At 44.0% G+C, this 22,181-nt stretch overlaps 1 protein-coding gene across 1 annotated transcript in view; it reads left to right on the top strand.

Moving 5' to 3' along the window:
• Positions 1 to 6: 6 nt before the first annotated feature.
• Positions 7 to 22,181, top strand: part of LOC107208993 (glypican-5-like) — a 332,448-nt gene continuing 310,273 nt past the window's right edge. The window contains exon 1 of the mRNA XM_015638215.1: positions 7 to 142. The gene's annotated coding sequence lies outside the window, so the exon portion shown is untranslated. The remainder of the gene's footprint in view (positions 143 to 22,181) is intronic.

Genomic DNA, 22,181 nt, shown 5'->3' with positions numbered 1-22,181 from the left:
GTCCTGGGGCTGTGGCTGCTGGCGGCGGGGCTGTGCGGCGCGGTGGCGGCGGGCAGGTCCCCCAGCTGCCACGAAGTGCGGACGGCGTTCCAGCTGCGGCAGATCGGGCCCCTCAAGCTGGTCCCCGACGTGCCCACGGCCGGTCAGTACCGAGACACCCGCGGGTGGCCGCTCCGCGACGGGAGGGTTGCGGGGCGCGGGGCCGCGCTCGCCTCGGCCGGGGCTCGCCGTGTCCCCGCTCCGCCGCCGCTGCTCGCCCCGGCTCCCTCCGGCCAGCGCCGCTTCCCTGCGGGCTCGGCGGGCGGCAGCGAAGGGTAGCGGGCACGGCGCCGGCTGAAATAACTCGGCATCGCCCGGGGAAGGAGAGCGGCGTGACCCCTGCGCTTTCACACCGTGCAGGTGCTGCTCGTCCGGCTCCTCCCGAGCAGCCGCGTTTTCATCCCCGCGATTCAGAGATGCGATCCCTTTGGCGAGTCCCCGGGGCAGAGCGTTCCCCACGGGAAGGGTCCCTTTGGCGGAGGAAGGCTCAGCAGCCGGATGGCTGGCTTGTTTCGCTGGCCAGATGTGCGGTCCTCAGGCGGGCGGTGAATTAATTCCCTGTAAGTGCCGACTCGGGAAGAGGCATCTTGCGGGCGGATTGGGGAGCGCTGTCATAAGGAAAGGCAGAGGTGACACCTTGGAGCGAGACAGCCAACAGAACTTGGCTTTTGCTTAGTTAAGCAGTAAGTCTGCTGCACTTGTGAAAGTTGATGAGCAGAGTGTTGTTTTGCCTTTTCACAGTTCGGGAACAATGCCTGACAGCACTGAAAGGGGAAAGTAACACACAGATAATAGGAATAGACTTTTTTTGTTGCAAATTCTACAACTAACCCGGTAAGGGGATGAAACGCTTCATAATTAAACTCTGATTAATGTATCATATATCTAGATAACGAAGTCACATTCCTCACTTTTACGTGTTTTCCAATCTAAACTATTCAGTAAATCTATTTACAGGCACTGGAATAAAAAAGAGACTATCAGTCTCCTAATACAATTTCTAGCTACCTAATGCCACTGCAATTGTCTATAGGTGTGTGGGGGTACAACGGTGCAAGTTTCAATTTGTTTTATTATTTTAACTTTTTTTTTTTTTTTTGAGAGCAGTTCAATTCAAAGCCTTCGGAGTTTGATGGAAAAACTTTTTGTTTCAGACGAGTTTTGGATATGTTTTCTGGCACGGGTTTGTGTCTTGGGGATTAAATTTGATAAGCCATTGGGCTGATCTCTTGCGGCTGTAATCAAGTGCAGAGTGCTGGTGATCTTCACTTTGCATGAGGTAGCTGACATCACACAGGGGTGTAGAGTGTGGAGGAGGAATCATTTGTCATTTTCTGGCAAGAAGAGATCTGCAGGAATAGCGTTTTGAAGCTTGGTATTACTGTTCTGTGCTGATAGAGGCATCAGATGGTGGTTGTTTTGGGGAGCTAAAAGAGAGACAAAACAAGGCTTTTTATCCATTTTGATGGATGCTTAAACTTCTCTCCTGAGCTCTTCCTGGGAGAAGTTCCTCCAACTTTAAATTGATGGATTTACATTATCTATAAAACTCTAGTGCTGCAGAGGAAACTTTCTCAAAAAGTTGTCTGCTTTCAGAAGGAAGGTGTGGGTCCTGTGATGCTGAAGAGAATCACAGAATCATAGAATGATTTGGGTTGGGAGGGAACCTTAAAGCTCCTTTAGTTCCAACCCTCCTGCTGTGGACAGGTTTCATTGTCTTCTTGTGTCCTGTCCAACCTCCCTGTTGAATAACAAGCTCTAAGAAAAGAAATGACAAGAGAGAAGATGAGGCAGGGTAATATGCTTTTAAATTTTAGCTCATAAAGGTTTCCTTTGAAGAGGTTTGGAGCAGAGCTGAGGGAAAGTGGTGCATATTGATCTTCCCTGTTGGTTGAGTATCACTCTGCTCTGCCAAAGCTTGTGTGCTTTAATGATCCCTCGCTGGGCAGTAATGCCTGCTGTCTCCTGCCCTCTTTTAGTTAAATACTGAAGTGTTTTCCAGCATTTTCACGGGCAGCAGTTATCAGCAAATACATCTTAATATACACACATTTCCCCTGACATGAGGCTCGTTTTATTATGTATTTTAATGCCACACAAATGTTGAAGCACATCCCCTGGAGATGTTGGATGTCAGCTGAAGTGGAAGAGTGCTGGGCAGTGGGGGGTGACACTGGGGAGCAGTGTGCTCAACTTTCTGCTCATTTCTGCTCATGTGGGCTGGAGCTGCCCTGTCCTGGGGTGCTCCTCAGTCCACCTGTACATTGGTTTTGGCTTCTTTTCTCTAAAAACTGAAACTTTTGCAGTCCTGTTGACTGTGTACTAGATATTTTTAATCACCAAAGTGTTGAAAGCCCTTGGCTAATCTCAAGCCAGTATTTATAGGCTAATACAATAAATCTGGCAGAGGTTGAAGTCTTAATGATTATTAGCTTCTTAGACCCTTCAGGAAAACCAGGAGCTCAGTCAAGGAGAGAGGCCCAACCCAGTGGCTGGGGAGGGAGTGACAGACAGCTGTAAATTTTCTGTCTCTTATGGGAAGTGCCCATTTCACCTGTAATGAAAGGAAATACTGGGGAGAATCAGCAGCCTACACCCTCCTGTGGCATTAGCTGTGGTTGCAGTGCTGAGGCTGTCAGCTGGTGGCTCTGGGATCCAGCAGTGGATCCTGGATGTGATCCCATCAGGGCTGGTGTGCTGGGAGCTGGTTCCCTGTGCTCACCTGCAGCCAGGTTGTTGGGATTGCTCAGTGCGTGGGAGAGGGCTGGCAGCATGGCCTAAAGCGAGCTGAGTTTGGGCAGGACCTGCCAACCTCCTGGGTAAAATGTGGCAAGGGAAGGAGGAAGACTCCTAAGAAAAAAAATGGCTTTTGCTTTTAAGGTGTGATGTGACTCTGGAAACAACCTGCCTGAAAATTGTCGCCTGAATGAGCTCTTAGAGATGAGCAGGAGTTTTCTTTTAAATTTCTCTTCCACAGATTCCTCCAAAAAACATGAGATATTTTTCTACTCTGAAGTCTAGTCCACTGGTAAGTGCAGGGTTAAGGAATTGTTTGGATATGGGATGGGTAAGACATCCAAAGCACAGGCATTTTTAAACAGCAGATCTGCTTGGTCTGTCTGTAAGACTCCCTTCTCCTCTGGTGGAATCTGTGCTTCCCTCTGGTACCCTCCTTTTTTGGAACAAATGGAATGTTTCAAGGGTAATTTGCTGCAAATAGCAGACATTGGTCAGGTAAAGGTACTCCTGTCTTGGCTGTGATCCACAGGAATGGCTTTTGTGCCTTCCCCAGACTGAGAAATGAGGTCGTATGTCCCCGATCATGTACTTTGATGATCACAGGCTGAGCTGGGATGTTTTTGTGGGAGCTCCTTGGTTGACATTTTGATGAGAGAAGATTCTAAGCTATCTCCAAGGATGACAGGCTGTGTTAATCCTGCCAAGGGACTAAGCCTTTGGTTCCAGGGAGTCTGGATAGCTCCAACCTGACGCGTGCTGCCCTGTCTGGAATGGCTCCCAGACGGGGGCTGCGCTGGCCATACCCCGCAAGCCCTGGGTTGTGTTACAGCCTCCACTGCGCCCTGGCACGGGCTCTGGGACGAGTTCCGGACACTCCCAGCTTTTTCTGGGACAGGGAGCATGGTGGTGCCTGCCTGTCCCTGCTTTCCAAGTTCTCAGGAGGAGACCTGAATGAACCCCACTGAAGTCTGTGACATGACAGCGTTCAGGCAGTGAATTGTAGCAGAACCAGAATAAAAGTCCTCTTGCGATTCCTTCGGTAATCGTGGAACCACGAGAACTTCCTACTCACTCACATATGCTCAGTTATCCCTCTGCCTTGTTGGCTAGTGTCTGAGCATGCAAAAACCTCAGTCTGTAAACATATGGTAAGTAGAGAGAGAAGAATTGGGCTGATTTCTGGGAAGCATGGAAAATATGTCATTTGTGAAAGAATTTTAGGGACTCTTTACCTTATAACCAATCATCTTGTAGAAAACTACCAAGGGGGTGATTAGCTTTATCTTGTTGTACTTCTGGTTTACAAGGAGTGCAGAAGATGCCCTGGCTGTGCTCAGGAACTTACTTCTGAAGGGCAGGTTTTGTTCTATTAAAAGCTGCTTTATTCTCCTGTGTCATCCTGCACCCTAAACCAGCAGGAGCGTTCATTACTGGGTATATATTGAATATCCCATTGTAGAGTTGTCATGCATTAACAATTTATACATTACAACTGTTTTACTTTCTGAATAATGACACACAAGTCCTAGATTCCCACCAGAAGCCCCTTGCTGCATGTGGTGCATGCATTAGACTGGATCTCATCTCACCCCTCTCTCTGGCACAGCTCCCATGTGTGTTGAGAAAGGAGCATGAGCTAAATCCCTATTTTAATAGATATTCCCTGAATATCTATTAAACTGCCAATTTTCTTCTGAAGTGGGTCATGCCACACTTTATTTTCCTGTTTTTCTTTTATTACTGCTCAGCTTTTCTGCCTCCCTAATGAGAGCAGCGAGGTTCCCCTGGTAAAGGTGTAGTGGCATTTTGCTCACAGTAACACCCTGCCACTGTCTGCTGTGTGTCAGAGGAGACATGGACTTGCTCTGTTGGCTCTGGGAAGTTTTTGCCCCATCAGAATGAGAGACTAAAATCCTCTGGTGTGAGCTGCAGTTTGTACTTGGGTACTCTGTCCACCCTTGTGTGGTTGTGTGGGACTGCCTTCAGTGGGGTTGATCTGGGAGGAAACACTGCTGGATGAGCACAGTTCTGTTTATGCACAAGAACTACATAGGGTAGTTTAAGACTGTTAAAAGAAGGCACAAAAAATAGACACAAAAAAGTCCTGTTTCCATGAGGTTCCTGTTTCTTTCTGAGAAACCTGATTGTTACCCAAGTTTGAATCGTTCCTGGCATTACCCTGCAGCTTAGAGTGGAAGGTGTTTTTCCTATTACACTTTGTATTTCTTTATTTATGAGCACACAGGCTTCTTGGTGATTCCTATCACAAAGTGGGGGAGATATCTTTTGGAGTGGGTGGACTGGTCCAGAGTGAGATGAAATCTGTTCCTATCTTTGTTCCTCTCTGAGTAGCCCAGAACAGTTGTGCCTCAGTTTCCCTGTCATGGTATATTACTGTGAGCAACTTCATTGCTGAAAACCCACTATGAAAGGGTGGTAGACAGCAGCCAGAAAAAATACCACTGAACTGTACCTTCACTTCTTCAGGCTGACTTTCACTTAATTCTTTCCTCAGGTGAGGGAAAAGGCTAGAAGTGACATTGTTTTCTGAACTGGGAGCTGAAGGTGAAAGCTGTGCTTCCTTCACTTCTTCTCTCGTGTGATCCGTTCATGTTCACTTCTCTGTGCTCTGTGCTTGCTGAAATAACTTCTGAGTAGAAGGAAAGCTTTGCCTTTGCAGCTTGCAGCTCCTCTGGAGTAAGGATCCTTCCTTCATTAATCTTTTCAGGATTTTACAGCACTCTTCAGGCTCAGACTGTCACCAGAAGTGTTAACCTGAAGCTGGTGATGACCGTGGATGCAGGCAAGGTCTCACCAGCAGTAACATCATTTTTCCCCTTCTTTTCCCATGTCTTAAATTTCTGTTTGACGCAGGGCCAGCTGCCCACTCTGTAATGCCCTCTTGGGAGTAATCTATAGGCAGAAAAAATGTGTTTAAACTTACTTAATGCCTCATAAAGATGGAATTGCCGTTCCACTGCCAGATGGAAACCTGTAGTTTTTGTATCTATGAGCCTCAAAAAACATTGTCCTTGGTGACTTGCATGAGTATTTGGTCCAGGTGAGAAGAAAAATGACTTACTCAGATCAGCCTTTCCTGTAAATGTCTTGGGAAGGTATCCAAGAGTCAGCAGTGAACCTACTCTCCCCCAGCACACAATCTTCTTGTCAGACTGAGTCAAATATTGCTACAATTCACGTGGTCTGTTCATTCCCTGTGAAATCTCTGCTGAAAAAAGTATGTAACCATTTTTATTTTTAATGGTCAGCTCAAGATCTGGTGGTTCTGGAGCTGAACTGGACCTTGGGGTGGAAAAGAAGCTTAGTAAGAAATGACTCATTCTAAAATACTGGTGGTTCCCAAGAGCTGCCTCTGGAATACCTTATGTGCCACTGGAGTTTTGCTACCAGATTTTTATCAGAAGAAAATAGAAAAATAATGTTCCCCCACCCCCGTGCCAGTGTGGCAGGTCTGAGCAGACAGCTCTTGACCAAAGGGCAGTACTAATGAAAAGGCACAAATGTGATTAGTGGGAACAAAAGTTGGCACGATAATTGCCATATAAATCAATAAAATAAATAGATCAAAATAAAGAAGAGCTTTTATAAGGATTAATCATGAAAAATGTCATAGCCTGAGGATCTGTGAAAAGCAAGGATATGTGTAAAATGCACCCTGGGTGGTGAAATGGTTTTGCTTTTAAATGGTATCAAACTAGAACCAGAGTTCCAAACACTGTAAAGTCTTTGTAATTGAATCTTTGTCCCATGAAAGCATAAAATGATGTGATAAAGAGGCATATGTTTAATAATAGTTCAAATGCATACTCATCACATACCAGTTTAGAGCAAAGCTTTTGTTTCTAGGGGAAAATACAAATTCTGATGGATCAGAGTGAGTTCCCAGACAGCAGCCAGGCCAGTGATAATTTACATACAAATTATGGTGGGTATCAATCTGTTGATTTGATATCAGTATTTAAAATCATAGGTTCATCATCATGTCCATGAAGATATATTTAAAGGTATTTGTTTCGTTCACATAGAAGGAACTTCTGAGCAGCGCCAATGGATGAAATAAAGCACCTAGCTAATATTTAATGGTTTATCCTAAGGATAGAATAAGATAGGGAGGAAAGCCTGTTTAAATCTTTGGCCAGCCAGTTAGGATTTAGTGTTTTAAGGCAGTATATTACTTGATGGCAAAACACAAAATATTTCTGCACAATATCTTCTGTTTAGATGCAAAAAAAATAACCAGAGCCTTCAGCTAAGAGGTGGGTGCACAGCATTCCATAGCACAGACTGAGGAGGAGAAGGTTTTTTCCCCCTTTTTGTGTCCTTCCTGACCCAGGGTAGATCCAGATGTGCTGAGACTGAGCCTGGTGTGGACAGGGAGCTGCCTGTGTTGTGTGTCAGTGGCCATAGCAGGACTGTGCCAACCTGCTCTGACACTTCTTTTATGGCTGCATTTTGTCCCTTACAACACCTAAATATTTTTTATGGCAATGCTGATGATGACACAATGAGCCCATTGTGTGATGTAGCAACACTGCTGTGTCAGAGCACCCTGTGGAAGAACCCAAAGACCACGTTTGCCTCCCTGTTTCAGGATGTGAAATGAAACTCGGGTGGCTTTGCTAATTCCATGCTGAGTGCAGCAGTCTGATGGTGTCTGATGGCAGGTGAAGCTCCACAGCTTGGTGGGGTGGCACCCACAGGGTCCCTCTGGGGCACAAGTGGTCACTTCTGTCCAAAGGCTGACCCTGGCAGTCTGACAGATGAGTTTTATGGATTGCTTGCCTGTCCTGGACCCTCTTGGGGCTCTGTGCCATTGTACAGCACCGAGCACAGCAGTGTTACACAAATGATTTATGATGGAGCAATCACAACCTTGCCTTTTCTTATGGATGCACACTATGCATACACCTCCAGGAGAATAAATCTATCTATTTTAGTCTTTTCAGTACATCAGTTTTAAAGGAGGGTTATTAATTACCTTCTTAGTGTATTCATACATACATGATTAATGAGTAAAGTTTTAACTTGTGAGATTTCAGAGTACAAGCTGGAAGAATACAGAAAGAAATTAAGACAATGGAGGAATTTTGAGTATCACAAATGATACCATTACATTTATTTTGTGGACTCAGAAGTCTCAGGGGAGTATCATTGATACATATCCTCAGGTTCTGTCTTGCATTTTGATAGCTGAAATACAGAAATAAAGAGCCAATTGCACATTGCATAGGAACCTCAGACCTGTAGAGGACAAAATTATTCCCTTAGAAGTTGTCTTTCCACTCTTTTCTTTTGAAATGTAGTTCTCAGCCTACTTTATATGATTCTGTGCCACATTCTGCTTTTCTCTGCTCTTACTGTCTATTAATACCAATGGCCAGCATACATAGGTACTTAAATTATATATATATATTTTTATTTTTTTTTTGTCTTCTGATAACTCTGCTTGCTTCCTGGGGTCATGGTCTTTGCCTGTGCAGAGTTCTTCCATCACATGGTGGATGTGAGAGGTTTCTGAAGCCCATCCTCCTGTGAGGAGCTCCTTGTGACAAAGAGCCCGTGCAGACCACTGTCACCTCCTCTAAAAACAAATGAGAGACAGATTTCAGAGAGCTGCACTTGCAAACCTGACAGTATCAGCTGGGTCATGCTAGCTTTGTTTGGTAGCTAGTTAAATTGGATAGTTGGGCACATCCCTAGATGTTAATGGTTAAATGTATTCATTGTTCCAACAAGGCCCCTATTCATAAGGGGACTGTTCTGTGCTCGTTATGCATGCATAATTCCCATTAATGCTCCTGGGGGTTAAGGGTGTATAGTGAGGGGGGAAAACGAAGCTGACGTTTACACATCCATGTTTGCACTCAGAGAAGAGGTTTTATAACACAGGAGAAACTGATTGTGTTTCCACAGATATCTTACCTTTAAGGAAAACTTTAAATCTTTGCTTTAAAGAGGGAGTGGGAACCAGGGAGAAAGGGACACTTGCATAAGCACCTACTTCCTTGCACACCATACTTTGTCAATGATCAGAAATACTACAGCAGTGCCATTATTGTAGGAGCTTTTGAAAGTAACAAAGTGCTTGGAAATTCAGGGTTCTTATTTGGCTATCAAAACAATGACTCCAAATCTTTAACTTCTGCCAAAATAAACTTCTGCAAACTTTTGGCTCATCGTTAATCAGGGTGATGAGATTTTTCTGATTTATTATACAATATGGGTGTTTCCACAGAAAACCTTCAGATTAAGATTCCTCACTCTTAGGTGCACATCAAAGTCGTGTAAAAGCCATAAAGAAGCTCAGCACTGCCTAAGAAAAGCCTTTCAAGTTGCAGCAAGTGCTTGAACTACTGAAGGTTTTGAAGTGCTCTAATCTCTGACATGGGTGACGTGCTAGGCTAGCACTTTTTGTTTTGTCACAAATCATCCATGCACATAGTGCAAAGGGACCCTGACAAAGTCATTTTACTTTTGAAAAGGGCTGCTTTTTTTCCTACCATTATGTCTCCCATTCACATCTACATGTTTGCTTCCACTTTGTTCAGGTCTAAGTAGCAGGGCATTTGCATAGTCTTCCCTTTGTTCTCGGTAAATATGGAGTAAAATGAGCAAGATCCGTGCTGTGAACTTAAAGCTCTACTCTTGAGAGATCTTAAGGGCCAAATCCTCACAAAAGGTACAGCAACACAGTGCCAAAGGAGCTGGTGTCCAGGAACAGCTTGCTCTGGGTGTTTGTGCTAGGAAATGTGAATAAAGGGAGACTAATCTGTTGAAAACTGGATGTAATTAGAAAAATACACTGCTGAGAGCTGCTGAAAGATTAGAATAACAGAAAATAGTACTGAAAGAGACCTGAAATGATCATCTGGTCCATTCCCTCTACTTGTGGCCAGAATAAACTGTTTAAATCAGTGACAGAAGATCACAGCATCTTTGTCTGTTTGTTCCAGTGCTTAGTTACCCTATTGCAATTTTTTTTCCCCTAGTGCAAAACCTAACTCATCCTTACTAAAATACAGCATTATCCTATTCTTAGGACCTTCCTCTTTGCAGGAACACTCAAGTGACAACTGCTGTGAGACAATGCTCTGTGCTTTTGCACTGGTCCCAGAGCAATAAGCTTGTTGGTGTAAATGAATAAATTTGGGTCCCATGCACCTGGAATGAATGAACTGAATTCCAGATGTGGTGACTCATTAAGGATTATAACTTGGTGGTTGAGCCCTAAGAATAGGTTTCTTCCTCCTTTTTGAGTATTGTGAAGAAGGAGCAAACATAGAGTGTGGGGATATCAAATCCCATGATCAGGAAGGCAGAATAACAAATTCACAGATTTGCCATGTAGTGGTAGATGGGAGCATGCAGAAAAAGCAATTTTCAAGTGATCAAACTTTGGTCAGCAGTCAAAAGTAGTGGGAAAGTGCATTGTTGTGGCAAGGGAACATGGAGATACCTGGAGATATGTGAAACATTTGTTCCTAACAAATAAAATAGTTATTTTTATATAGTAGATTTATATATATTATATAGTAGATTTATATAGATTATGTATTTTTATATACTAGATTTTGCTGGTGCTAGACAGCTCACTGTATTGCAGGTGTGGAGGGGAGGTGGCAATTAGGCTACAGAAAACAGGAGACAGTGATCAAAATTTTGAGTCTTGCAAATAGACATGGGATTTCCAGAGCAAGTCTGAGTATCTCTGATTTTTCAGATTGAGGGGAGCTCAGAGGGTCCTTAACCCTCTGTTTTTCAGTGTTTCACTGGTTTGGGGTATTAATTCTTGAGCAAAGTTTTAGTGTTACTGATGAAGGGAAATTATTCTTCTTGGCTGAAAAAGGCTCAAAGATGAGAGTTAAATTTTTGTCCCCAGGTGGATTTGATCTTGCTCCAGATCCCTCTAATCCAGTCCTGCAGTGTAGTGCACTGTAATCCAGTGCTACCAGCAGTGTTGCCATCCCTGGCCTGATGCTGTGCCCAAATCCAGATCATTCTCTACTGTCCCAGGTCAGAGCTTGTGTCTTGCCCCCCTAAAGTATATCTGTCTGTCTGCAGAATGCTGCCTGGCTGGGCTTTTCATGGCTTGTCCTGAGGGTCTCTCAGAGGGTGGAATCATGGCATGGTTTGGGTTGGAAGGAATCCTAAAGATCATCTTGTTCCAGCCCTGGGACACTTTCCACTAGACCAGGTTGCTCCAAACCCTGTCCAGCCTGGCTTTGAACACTTCCAGGGATGGAACTTCTGTAATTTCTCTGGGTAACCTGTGCCAGGGTCTCACCACTCTCACAGCAGAGAATTTCTTCTTAATACCTAATCTAAACCCACTCTGAGTTTGAATCTGGTCTCCCTTGTCCTGTCACTCCATGCTCTTGGCAATAATTCCTCTCCATTTTTTGTAGGTTCCTTTCAGGTACTGGAAGGCTGTAATTAAATCAACCTCAACCCTTCCCTTCTGCAGGCTGAGTAATTCCAATTCACTCAGGCTCTCATTGTAGGAGAGGTGCTCCATCCCTCTTACCAAATCTCAAACCATTATGTCCTGTGCTCTGCTCCATTGTCCTCTCACAAGGAAACACAAAAAAGTGGGATCTGGAAGGCTGGAGGAGCAGGAGCTTGCTAAATAATTTTTGGGGAACATACCCAGGGGGGGTTTACATGGTTGCCCCGTGATGGTGGTGAAAATATTTCCTCCCTGCAACTCACAACAAGATCCAGCTTTAATTAGTGCAGCGTTCCTTCTCTTTTCACATGGTGGTTAAAAGGAGTGGTGTAATGAGTGTGAAGGCAAGAGAAAAAAGCATATGTAGAAAAACCACTGGCTTCCCAAAACAGAGTAAGGCTTTTAAAAAAGGGAATTGGAAGCACAGCTCTCAGAGAAAGTCTTTCAAACTTCTGCTCAGGGAAGACTTGGCTTTAATCTCCTAATTGTAGTTTTGAAGTTTGGGAAAAAATATATCTGTTACCACTCGAAGCAGCCCAAAGTTGTATTTGGCTAAAGAATTGCATTTTCAGTTTCAAACTGCAATAATCAAATTTATTCTTTCTAATCTGGTTTGCCTTAGATATGTCAGGAAATCTAAACATTTGCATTCCCCCAAAAGCAGCTGTGGTTTGGCTGTACCTGCTTGGGATCTAAAGCTTACTGGGAGCTTCCCCCTTGCTGCTAACAGACCTGCTGTGCCTTCTCTGATGGAAATAAACCTCAGCCGTGATGAAAAGTCTCTGTGTCATTTGTTGGCAGGGCTGCTGGCTTAGATTTGGCAAGTTTGTTCTAAGTCACTATCACAGGTGCCAAAACATGAGCTGAGCAGCGAGGGCTGCCTGGGGCCAGCTTGTGGCAGCCTGGCTGCTGTGTCTTGGTGGCTGCCACCCCCTGCCCACCCCTGGCTTTTCCACAGGCAGGCTGAGAGGAGCCAGCCCTGCCTCTGTGCCCTGCTGGCTCCAGGCAGCTCTGGGACAGGGGGCTGTGCTGGCCACCCCCAGAGCTCCAGCAGTGATGCACAAGTGAGAAGGGAAGGATAATCATTTCAATGTGCTGTGAAGGTGCCGTGTTGGAGTGATGGCAGGGAAGAAACATGATTTCTTAATTTATAGAACAGGTGCAGAGGGTCCAAATCAAAAGCAGGAAAACACTGAACGTGCACCTAGCAGAGGGCACTCTCCACTAGGAATTGCTTACTAGCCTAAGCAAACTATTGAAAGAGATCTTCCTCTTTTTCATGTCTGAAACAAAGTGTGGAGCCTAAGGGACTGGCCTAAGGTCAAATGGACATTTTAGTATTGCCAAATGGAGGAGCCCATCAGAGGTTTCCACACTGGGTTTTGAAAGTTGTTTGTCTGTGGTCTCAGCTTAAAGGCTTTTAGAGCATCTTCCTGCCTCCCCTCAGCCATTGGGGAGCAGTATCTGTTTCAGAATCCATTATCCTGGCTCAAGAAGTCCCAGAAAGATAGAGGTTTTGCTGCTGGACACACTGCTGGGATCCTGGAGAGGCTGGTGGAACATGTCCTGTGCAGTGAGTATGGCTGGTACCCAGAAATCAGGGAATGGCCCCTTCAGGTGAGATTTCATTGTGGACTGTCTGTGACTCTCCAGAAAAATTCTTTCTTATTAAGAGCAGGTTTTCCTGGGATTCCTGGCTGTCATCCAGGATGTTCTGGATCTGCTGTTCTGGGATCTACTCAAGAGTTTGACCCAAAGCTCTCTGGGTACAGAGCTGTGTTAGTCTCAGACTGCTAAATCCCCACATGAAGCCCAGCCCAGTGCTGTGTCTGTATTTTGTTGTATTTTGTATGACTTGATGCCTCTGGGTGTCTCCATTGACATCTGGGGGTGCTAAACCAAGCTCTCTGATATTTTTATCTTCCCTCTTTCCTGCAGACATGGTCTAGTGTGGGAGAAGTGATCTGAGCAAAAATCTGGGTTCAGCCTAGACCATCAAAAACAGGCTCCTGGCATCTTGTATGTGAGCTGTGGGGCTGTCAGCATCTCAGATTTATGCTGGATTAGCATTCCTCTGCATTTACTGTCATGTGTGTTGGGCTCTTTCCTGTCTCTCCTGCTGTGGGATCCCTCTCAGTGCTTGTGGGTCCAGTTTGTGGCATCAGAGTCCAGTTTGGCAGCAGTGACAGCAGTGGCATTGTCTGGGTAAGGAACCACAGAAAGGGAACGAGATGCAGAGACCTTGTGATGCTGTAGTCTTGCTGCAGCCTGTTTTAATTAATTACTGTGTCATGGGTGATGAAGTTGAAGAATTGGCCCTGGTGAGGGGTGTCTTGTCCAGCAAGCAGTTGCTTAGTTTTGGTTCAGCTCTTCCTTTTGTGTAAATAGTATTAAGAGTGCATGGTGCTGCTCTTAAAAATCTTGGGTATTTCACCTGGGTTTTTATAGTTTTCCTGTTTCTTCTCCCTGAAAATAAATAATGAAAGTGAGAATGGGATCCCAAAGAAATTGCTTCAAATGCTGGTAAAAACTGATGGAAATCAGCCATTTCTCATTCTGAAGTCATACACAAAAATGGTGTTACAGGCCTACAGGACAAGCTCATTGAAAACAGTAGGATTTGGGTTATAAAATTAATACTTGGGCAAGACTAGTATGTATTTTTAAAGAAGAGAAAACAGTTGTCTTAGCACTTGGCTTCATGTATGGCTTTCAAGTGAGACGGCAAAAACAGAAGTACTCAAATTTTGGAAAGAAAGGGAGTATTGAAGACTTGCTATTCCTCTCCTCTCAAATATTATTCTTGCAATTTCCCTTTCTGAGGCTGTAGCCCAAATGTCCAGTAGTCCCTTGGTTCCTTTAGATTTATCTTTGCTTTTTTTTCTTCTTTCTAATCTTCTTACAGATTTTTATGTTGACAGATAAAATGAAGAATAGGAAATACATTTTATTGTGAACCTGTCAATATCTTTGACATTTTCTGTGCTTTTCCACAGCAGGTAAAGCAAATTAGGAAGTAATTCCTATTAAGCTGGTAAAACAATTGTTAATGTCTAAATTATCATTAGGGTTTGAAGTTGAGATGAATGAAGTGATTCACACCTCTCATAAAGAATTTTATGTCCTCCCTGTAGGACTAGATAGGCAGGCTGTATGCTTTGCATTCAGAAGGTGTTTTTTCCCCTGACTGTACAGGGCTAGAAGCCTACTTCTTTCATTTAAACACAATTCAGGTTTGTTGTAAACTGTGTTCCACTTTAGGCTTTCCACCTCTTGTGGTTTCTGTGGCTCATTCTTTAGGTAAGGCAGGGTTCTGTGGCAGTGAAATGCTGTCCCCTCTGGAGAGCAGAAATGCAGCTATGAGTTCATTGTTCTTGGATGATACAGAGTAGGAAGATTTACTAGACTCCTCTAGAAAATATTTTGTGTGTGTTTATGATTTTTCATTAGTGATGGGGAAAATGTGTGGGATTTACTGCTTGGAATGTGATAAGACATGATGAGAGACGAGTCATAATAGATCTAAATTAATGAAAGTTCTTGTCATTTTTCTCTCACCTCTGCATTCAGCTATACATGCTGTCCCAGGAAAACAGAGGAAGAAGCTGGCATTGCAGTAAATGTAGAAACTGTAGAAACCCCCTTGCTGAAGATGTACTCTACCAACCTAAGTTGTTTTATTATGTACTTTATGTACACCAGTCTTCTTGTTTTGGTATTAAGTCTAGGAGAAAAAAGGATGGATCCTTGAGAGTGTAAATCTCTTGCATTTGCATGTACTGTGTAGTTAGCAAGCTCTTTAGCAGTCACAGTCCTGCTGCCTCCCAGATACATCCACCTTCAAAGAATATCTCACTTAGCGCTGGGCTCATGGGAAGTTATTAAATGTAATCAGCATTAAAGAATTTATCACCCATCTAAAAAAGTGCAAGGCACTGAGCCATGGCCACAGTGCAATCCCTGGGCATGGCAGGGATTCTTCACCTGCACGTACCAAGCTGAGTGTCTTCTCAGATGTTCAATTAAGAGTTGGCAGTGAAACTCTGGAAAGTGGGTTTTGTGCCTTCCCACTGAAATTTTGCAGGTTCTGGTGTGGGAAAGACCAGAGGGAGGGGGTAGTGAACTGTGGGAAGTTAATAATTCTTTGTTCCTTCAAGAGTCTGTTTACCAGCAGTAGCATTATGGCTGTTTGGCATTGATGGCAAAGATGCATCTTCCAACACACTACTGACAATCAGGGAAACACTGGAAAATCTCCAGTTGTAGGTGTTTTGTGGGTTTGTTCCAGGACTTTTTATTCCTCTGTGTGTGTTTCATCCCCTCTTCCTCTTTGCCAGAGGTCTGGTAACAGGCATGAGGCAAGGAACAATGAACTCCAATTGCCTTCTTAGCTCTTTTCTTCAGCCTCCTGGTTACAGCCAGACTTTCTAAGGAACAGCTTGGGAAACTGAGGGTGAGTGACATGAAAAGTCCTCTCCCTGCAGCAGCTGCTCCTCCTTGAGGGGAAGCTGTGGCCCATGGGCTGGAAATGTGTCCAGCTGCTCTGCTGCGCCAGGACGTCCCACAGATGTGCAAACACTTGGAGGAAGGCAGGGAGAAGGGCAGCTGAGGGGCCAGGGAAGGATCCAGAATCTTGTCTGAGGAGAGGGAATTTGAAGAGTGAAAGGTTTATGCCTCTGTGGATTCCAGTGAGTAGCAGGCACATTCATTTAAGAGAACCCAGATGCTTTTTTTGTTCACTGGGTCCAGGCACAAGCCAAGGTGAAAATCCTACCAGGCAGTGACCTATAGGGTGAGGCAGAAGGTACACCAAAAATCAGAATACAAGAGCAGTGAGAACCAGACAAACAGCAGAGGGAAATGGAAAAACCTGAACAAAATGCACCTAGCAGCAGGCCCTTAAGAGCTGTGTCTTTGGAAGAGTTCGTGCTCTGGAAGCTGCTCAGGGCTGGTGCCTGGTGGTCTCCAGCTGTCCTGCAGGCTGTGGCACTTGCTGATGCTGCCAGCTCTCTGGAATCAAGGCATCTAGTGCTTCTTGCTGTCCCACTCCAGGTTTCCACCACCCTTAGCTTTGCAGGTTTAATTCCAGTGCCATCAAGTAGTTCTTCCATTTTATGGTGTTTTATACTTTTTGTTTCCATGTCGGTTCAAGAGCTCTTGAGCAAATGCAAGCTATTTGACTTGACAAAGCTGGAAGCAGCTACACTTGCTAGTGGTTTCATTAGTAGATTATCTAATTTGTGCTTGGTAAAATTTGAGGTGTTTCTCTTTTGGCCTTGATGGTTTCAACTGGAATAGCACATGTGGTCAAAGCCTTAGTTATGTTTCAGAGTATTTCAAAAGAACAGTGAGAATGCAAATGATCTAGTTAAACACTATCTCTGGTAATGTACATTCTGGAAGAAGGAATGTAGGGAAAGGAGATTTTCATAACTTGTGTTTTCCAAACTGCTGGATTCATGCATGTTGTCAAGTTACATATAGATGCTTCTTTGGTATTTCATGAGCTTTTTTCTTTCAAGGGACCTTTTAATGTGCTTTTTGCCTGTGTGGTCTTTATATTAAAACTGATAGTTGGATTATTTTAACAAAACAGAGGAAAGACTTAGATAGGAAAGTTGTTTCTGCATAGTCAGAAAATGTGTGTGGGAGGGCCTGGCTCCAGCATACCTGAGGCAGGAAGGAAAGACACCTCAGTCTGACTTAGACTCTGCTCCCTGGAGCTTACCTGCCTTTTACCCCTAGCCCACAGAGCAGGGTTATTGAGTTAGCTGCTATTTTATGTCCCAGAGCACTGGTGCACTGGCTTGTTCATTTTTGTGCTAATTCCTGGCACTACTTCAAGCATAGCAACTACCATATTTTACACAGTGACAGATGAAATAGTTGCTGTTCGACTCTGCACACGTTGAGCTGATGAATTGAAGATACTTTGCTTTTTAGCTGAAGTTTAGTTTAGTTTCTAGCTGAAAACATTTCATTGCTTGCAGTGGGCCTGAGCTGTGGCACAGCAAGGCTGTGCACAGGGAGCTGTGCTCCCTGCTAGGTGAGGATGGCCAGGGGATGAGTTTCCTGACAGCAGACTTGCAGGTGAAGGTGGTGATTGTTTTAGCACTGTTGGGGCACAAGAGCTACGTGAAAAAAGAACCTCACAAACTTGGGGCAGCCTGCAGTGGCTGGATTCCCTTTCCTTGATGTGCTGGTGTGGGCTCTGCTCATACCCCAAGTAGTTGCCAGGAGAGCCCTGGCTGGGAATAGTTCCTTTTTCATTTTATTTAGCCTCTTCCCCTGCATTAGTTTGTGTTTAATTGCTGAATTTTCCTCAAGCTGAGGCAGCAGCTATACCAGACAGATGAGTCTCAAGAACGATGAAGTGTTGGCTCCTGTTCAGCTGGGCCAGACACAATGCAAGATACTTTTGGCACCTTTCTCTGTGTTACTAAGGCATAATCACTCTTGGAGTCTTTGAAGATATTTGTACAACATTAAAATCTTGGGCTTTGGATAAAGCTTTGTTTGGAAGTACTGTTGAAATGTTTGTCAAAATACAAAGGCAAAAACTGTCAAAAGACAGATTGCACTGAGCTCACCCTCTGATCATGCCTTGCTCAGGACTCTTCTGTGCAGTGGAAATTAGAGGTTCAGCTTGTTTGAAAAAGCCTGTCTTTGAAAAAGTTGGTGCAGGTTCTTCAGTTAAAGTGAATAAAGTTTGGCTTTCTGGTTTCAGAGTATGGCTTTTACAGTGTGTACAGCATTTTAAAGACAGAGCTGTTAAACTGCATGGTCAGCTAACAAAATGAATGTATATTCAGTTTTTAGAAGAAGTTAATTTTGTTTGCTAAAAAGGCCTCTCTGCTTTTGGGAAATTATACTGATTCAGCTAGTTTTAATTGCCAAAGTCTTAGATTTTGTTTGTACCAAAGCTCAAAATGAAGTCCCAAACTTTTTCATTCAAAACAAAAAGTTTTCCACATACAACAAAATACTACACAGCTGATTTGGATAGAGCTGGCCAGATGGATGTCAGGTAGGGACACACAGTTTTCTGTCCATTTAGCACCTAAAGTAATTTATAATTATGACAGGGAAGTGTCTGAAGGTGATGCCTTTGGCATGTATTAATTGCTTTGGGATTGCACAGTAGTTTTCCACAGGGATCAGTGATGCATTCCAAAACACATGTGCTTTGGGTGCTTTTTTTCCAGCACTTCTGAATGTGACTGTTTTTCAAAGTGGAGCAAGATACTTTACCCTGTTTTTTATAATAACAGGAAGGGTTTAAAGTCTGTAGTTTTTCTCACTTTAACAAGTAAGCCAGGCCACGGTTTTAACCAGTACTCAAGGGGAAAAGGCTTGAGTGGAAAAATAATGTACATAATCAGTGGAGTAATCCTTACATCTGATCTGAAGCAGAAAATGAATTTGTTTTAGGAAAGCTATAAACCTTTTGGAATTGAAGCCCAGGCATGTAGAATTGAAAATGTTCTGCTCTGTCAGTAAGTTAATGTATAAGAAAATGAAACAGAGGGGTGCTGTGGATGCAGGTGCTTTGCATGTGTGACATAGAGTCTAGCAGAGGGCTCCCATCACGGTCAGGGGCTGGAACACACGGGAATAGAGACCTGGGTTTGTTCAGTTGTAGGAAGAATAAGATTAAAGGAGGCCATACTCCTGTCTTCAGCTCCCTTTTGGGAGAAAATAGAGAAAGTGGAGTCAGTTTCTTGTAGGTACATGGCTGTATGCTGAAAAACCACAGATGTGATTTGGAACATGGGGAATTAGATAGAAATTTTAAATTTACTTATTTTATTATGAGTGTAGTCAAATACTGAAACGGGTTCTGAGAGGCTGTGGTATTGTTCATCTTTGTAGATGCTTGAAACTTAACTGGATGAAGCTCTTATGTAGTTAGATCTGCTTTAGGAGGAGGTTGAGGTAGAGGCTTCTCCCAAATTACTGATCAGGAAATGAGAGGCACCTTGGGGAAAGCTGGGAAGCAAGTCCGAGAGGGGAATTAGCATGGTGAAATCCTGAAATGATGATGTTGGTAACTTCTGTATTTCAGGAAGGTGCTTTCTTTCTGGTGTATTGAATGGATTTGTTCTTTAAAGAAAGGGATGAGTTTGCCCCTAAGGCTGTGTCTGTCCTGTGGCAGCAAACTCTGAGCAGGGCTGATGGGGTACCCTGGCTCTGGGGGGCTCAGCCCAGCCCCTCAGCCACCCCTCTGTCACTGCTCCTCCCCTCTTCCCACTGGAGAGGGTATTTTTCATCAAGATGAAAGAGATGAGAGAAACTAAATTTAGTATCAGAGTTATTAGAGACATTAAGATATTACTAATGAGTTCTAATTTAATCTCGGCACCCAGGCATGTATAGCAGTGAAACCTTTTATTAGGTTTCTATAATTGTGTTAAAAGTGATACCCTGAGGCTAATACTGGAGCAAATGAGATTGCCAGGCTGTGTGTATGACAGCACTGACCTGACAGTGCTGTGAGGAGAGGCAAAGGCTCTGCTGGCCTTTCAATGCTCTGTGTTTTACATCAGGCTCCTGAACTGTCAGGGGCTTAGTGCTGTTTCTATTTAAGAGCTCTGTTTCTATTTAAGAGTGCCTTCTGTGACATTTTGGCTCTGGACCAACAAATCCCAGTCTTCAGGCTCCTGGAGCGTTCATGGTGGGGAGATAGTTGGCTGGGGAATCCCAGGAGAGCAGTTCCAGCTGAGATATCCATATCCCTAAAGCTTCTGGAGGAGAGGCAGGTTCCTGTGTGCCTGGGTTCAGAGGGGAATGCTGGGGACAGCACGGTCAGCACAAAGCTCCTGCCATTTCAAACCTTTCTTGATACAGGGCTGAGCTTTGCAAAGCCCCATGGAACAAGCCTGCAGAGGGGTGCTGTGAGGAGAAATGCCTTGGGTGTCAGCATCTCGGCACTGCAGGGGCCGAGCAGCACTCGGAGCCCCTGTGCCCAGACCCCTGTTTGGGGATGGCCGCGTTGCTCCGCGGCCTGTATCGCAATTCCAGTGTGCTTCGGTGTGCCAGCTCAGAGCAGTGCTCCTTCCCTGACCTCCTTGTGACAGCACAGACGTGTTCAGGGCCTGAGCTGGATCAGGGAACCCCTCCAAGTTCAAATTAGCCTGTCCAAGAAGCTAATTTCAACCTGGGACAGCTTCTCTGGCGGCCGGGCGCAGCTGAGGTGAGGAGCGTGCAGCCCTCCCGCTGCTGCTTCTGCCAGGGCCTCCGGCAGGGCTTGGGGCTCACACTTGTGAAAAACGAGGTTCACTCTCTTAATAAATTATAAAAGGTTTAATATAAACAAAAAGACAATTAAGAGACAAAGATAATAAAGCAAAGGGTTAAAACAGCCGGGTGCACTGGTGTGCTGCCAGGAACACACCTGATGTCTTTGGAACACTCCTTTTATCCCATTCTGCTGTGGGGTTTTAATGCATATTCATACTTTTCCAAGAAGTATTTTGCATGGCTACACCCTGAATCTGCCTTATTAGAGCATGCATCTTAAAGATTTTATTTTCCTTTATCACATTTTTATTTGGGCTGGGGTTCCTTCTTCAGTCAGTGTCAGTCAGTGTTGACAGCAGCCTGGGCCCCATCATTTGTTTCCTGGAGGTTATCTTGCTTTGCACAGACAGGACATTGCCCCAAAATCCAAAATTCTTCTTGACCTGTGCCTAAGACTTGCTAGCAAGAGAAAAAGACATAGCAAAAGCATATAATATATAGCATTCATCTTAATACTTGTGAAAGCCAATATCACAATATAGATTTATAACACAGTGCAGTGGGGAGAGTTGTTGTTTCCCATTTTTGAGATTAGATTGAAGTGTGAAACAAATGCACCTCCAAACTGGTATCCTGATTCAGTTCAGTCTGTGACAATGTCATCTCTTTGCAAACTTATATACAAATGTAGTAAATTGAAATATTTTACTTTGGTTTTGACTTTCTTGACATAGATTAGCTTCACTTTCAAATAAGAGCGGCTATAAACTGGAAGCAACATTTTCTAGTCAGATGTTTCAGTTAACTCAATGTTTTTAATTTTTGCCCTGGTGAAGGGAGATTTATGGAAGCTCCTCCCTGTGGGTTTGGTCTCAGGACCAGCTACCTTGAGGTGAAGCGAGGGAAGCCCCTGACACACTCACACTAAATACTGTGTGACTTTTTGGGCTCTGCTATTTATGTGCACCCCTGCTTTTGATTTGCTTGCTTAACAGCCTCTTGTTTTTTTTCCCCCTCCCCTTCTAAAAACATGGACCTGTGGAGCATCAGAAAATACTCATCTGCAATCTGTACCAGATCCTTTCTGGCACCTGCAAATCCTGTGGTATAGAACAAACAGACCTTGAGTGTGTCCATCACGACTCTGTGATGGAGCTTTAAGTTTCCTTACCAAGGGTATTAAACTTACTGAAACACATACAAATATGGAATGATTTAAGAAAAAATAAAAACATTCTACAAGAATGAAGTTTTTAATCAGCTTTCAACTTTTTCTCTAGTTGAAAGGTGAGAGTGATCGCAGTGCTTTAGATTTTATTTTATTTTTTGGTGAGCTCCTAGGAGCTCAGAGATTTTTTAAGAGTGTAAGAGGTGAATGGGTGATTCCTTGAGGCACAACATGGGTGGTGAGTATTGGATCCTAATTTGAAAGTATGGTTATCACTCACACGTTCAAGTTTTGGTACATTTAGTGGAAATACTGCCCCTTTGATGGTGGAGATTCACGACAGTGATACTGTTGTGCCCCTGACTGTGTTCAGGTAACTTCTGTGCCCAGTGTTCTTAACAGTGTAAAATAGTTTATCAGTTGATAATCTCATGTTACTCAAATGAAGTAATCCCAATTTTGTGTCCTTCTGACAGCAGCTGAGTTTCACATTGTCATTTCTTGTGGGTTTTGTCTTGTTTCAGATTT

The sequence above is a fragment of the Parus major genome, chromosome 9 (assembly GCF_001522545.3).
Source record: "Parus major isolate Abel chromosome 9, Parus_major1.1, whole genome shotgun sequence".
Taxonomy (NCBI): domain Eukaryota; kingdom Metazoa; phylum Chordata; class Aves; order Passeriformes; family Paridae; genus Parus; species Parus major.
The sequence above is the reverse complement of the archived record's forward strand: the minus strand, read 5'-3'. Positions and strand labels throughout refer to the sequence as shown.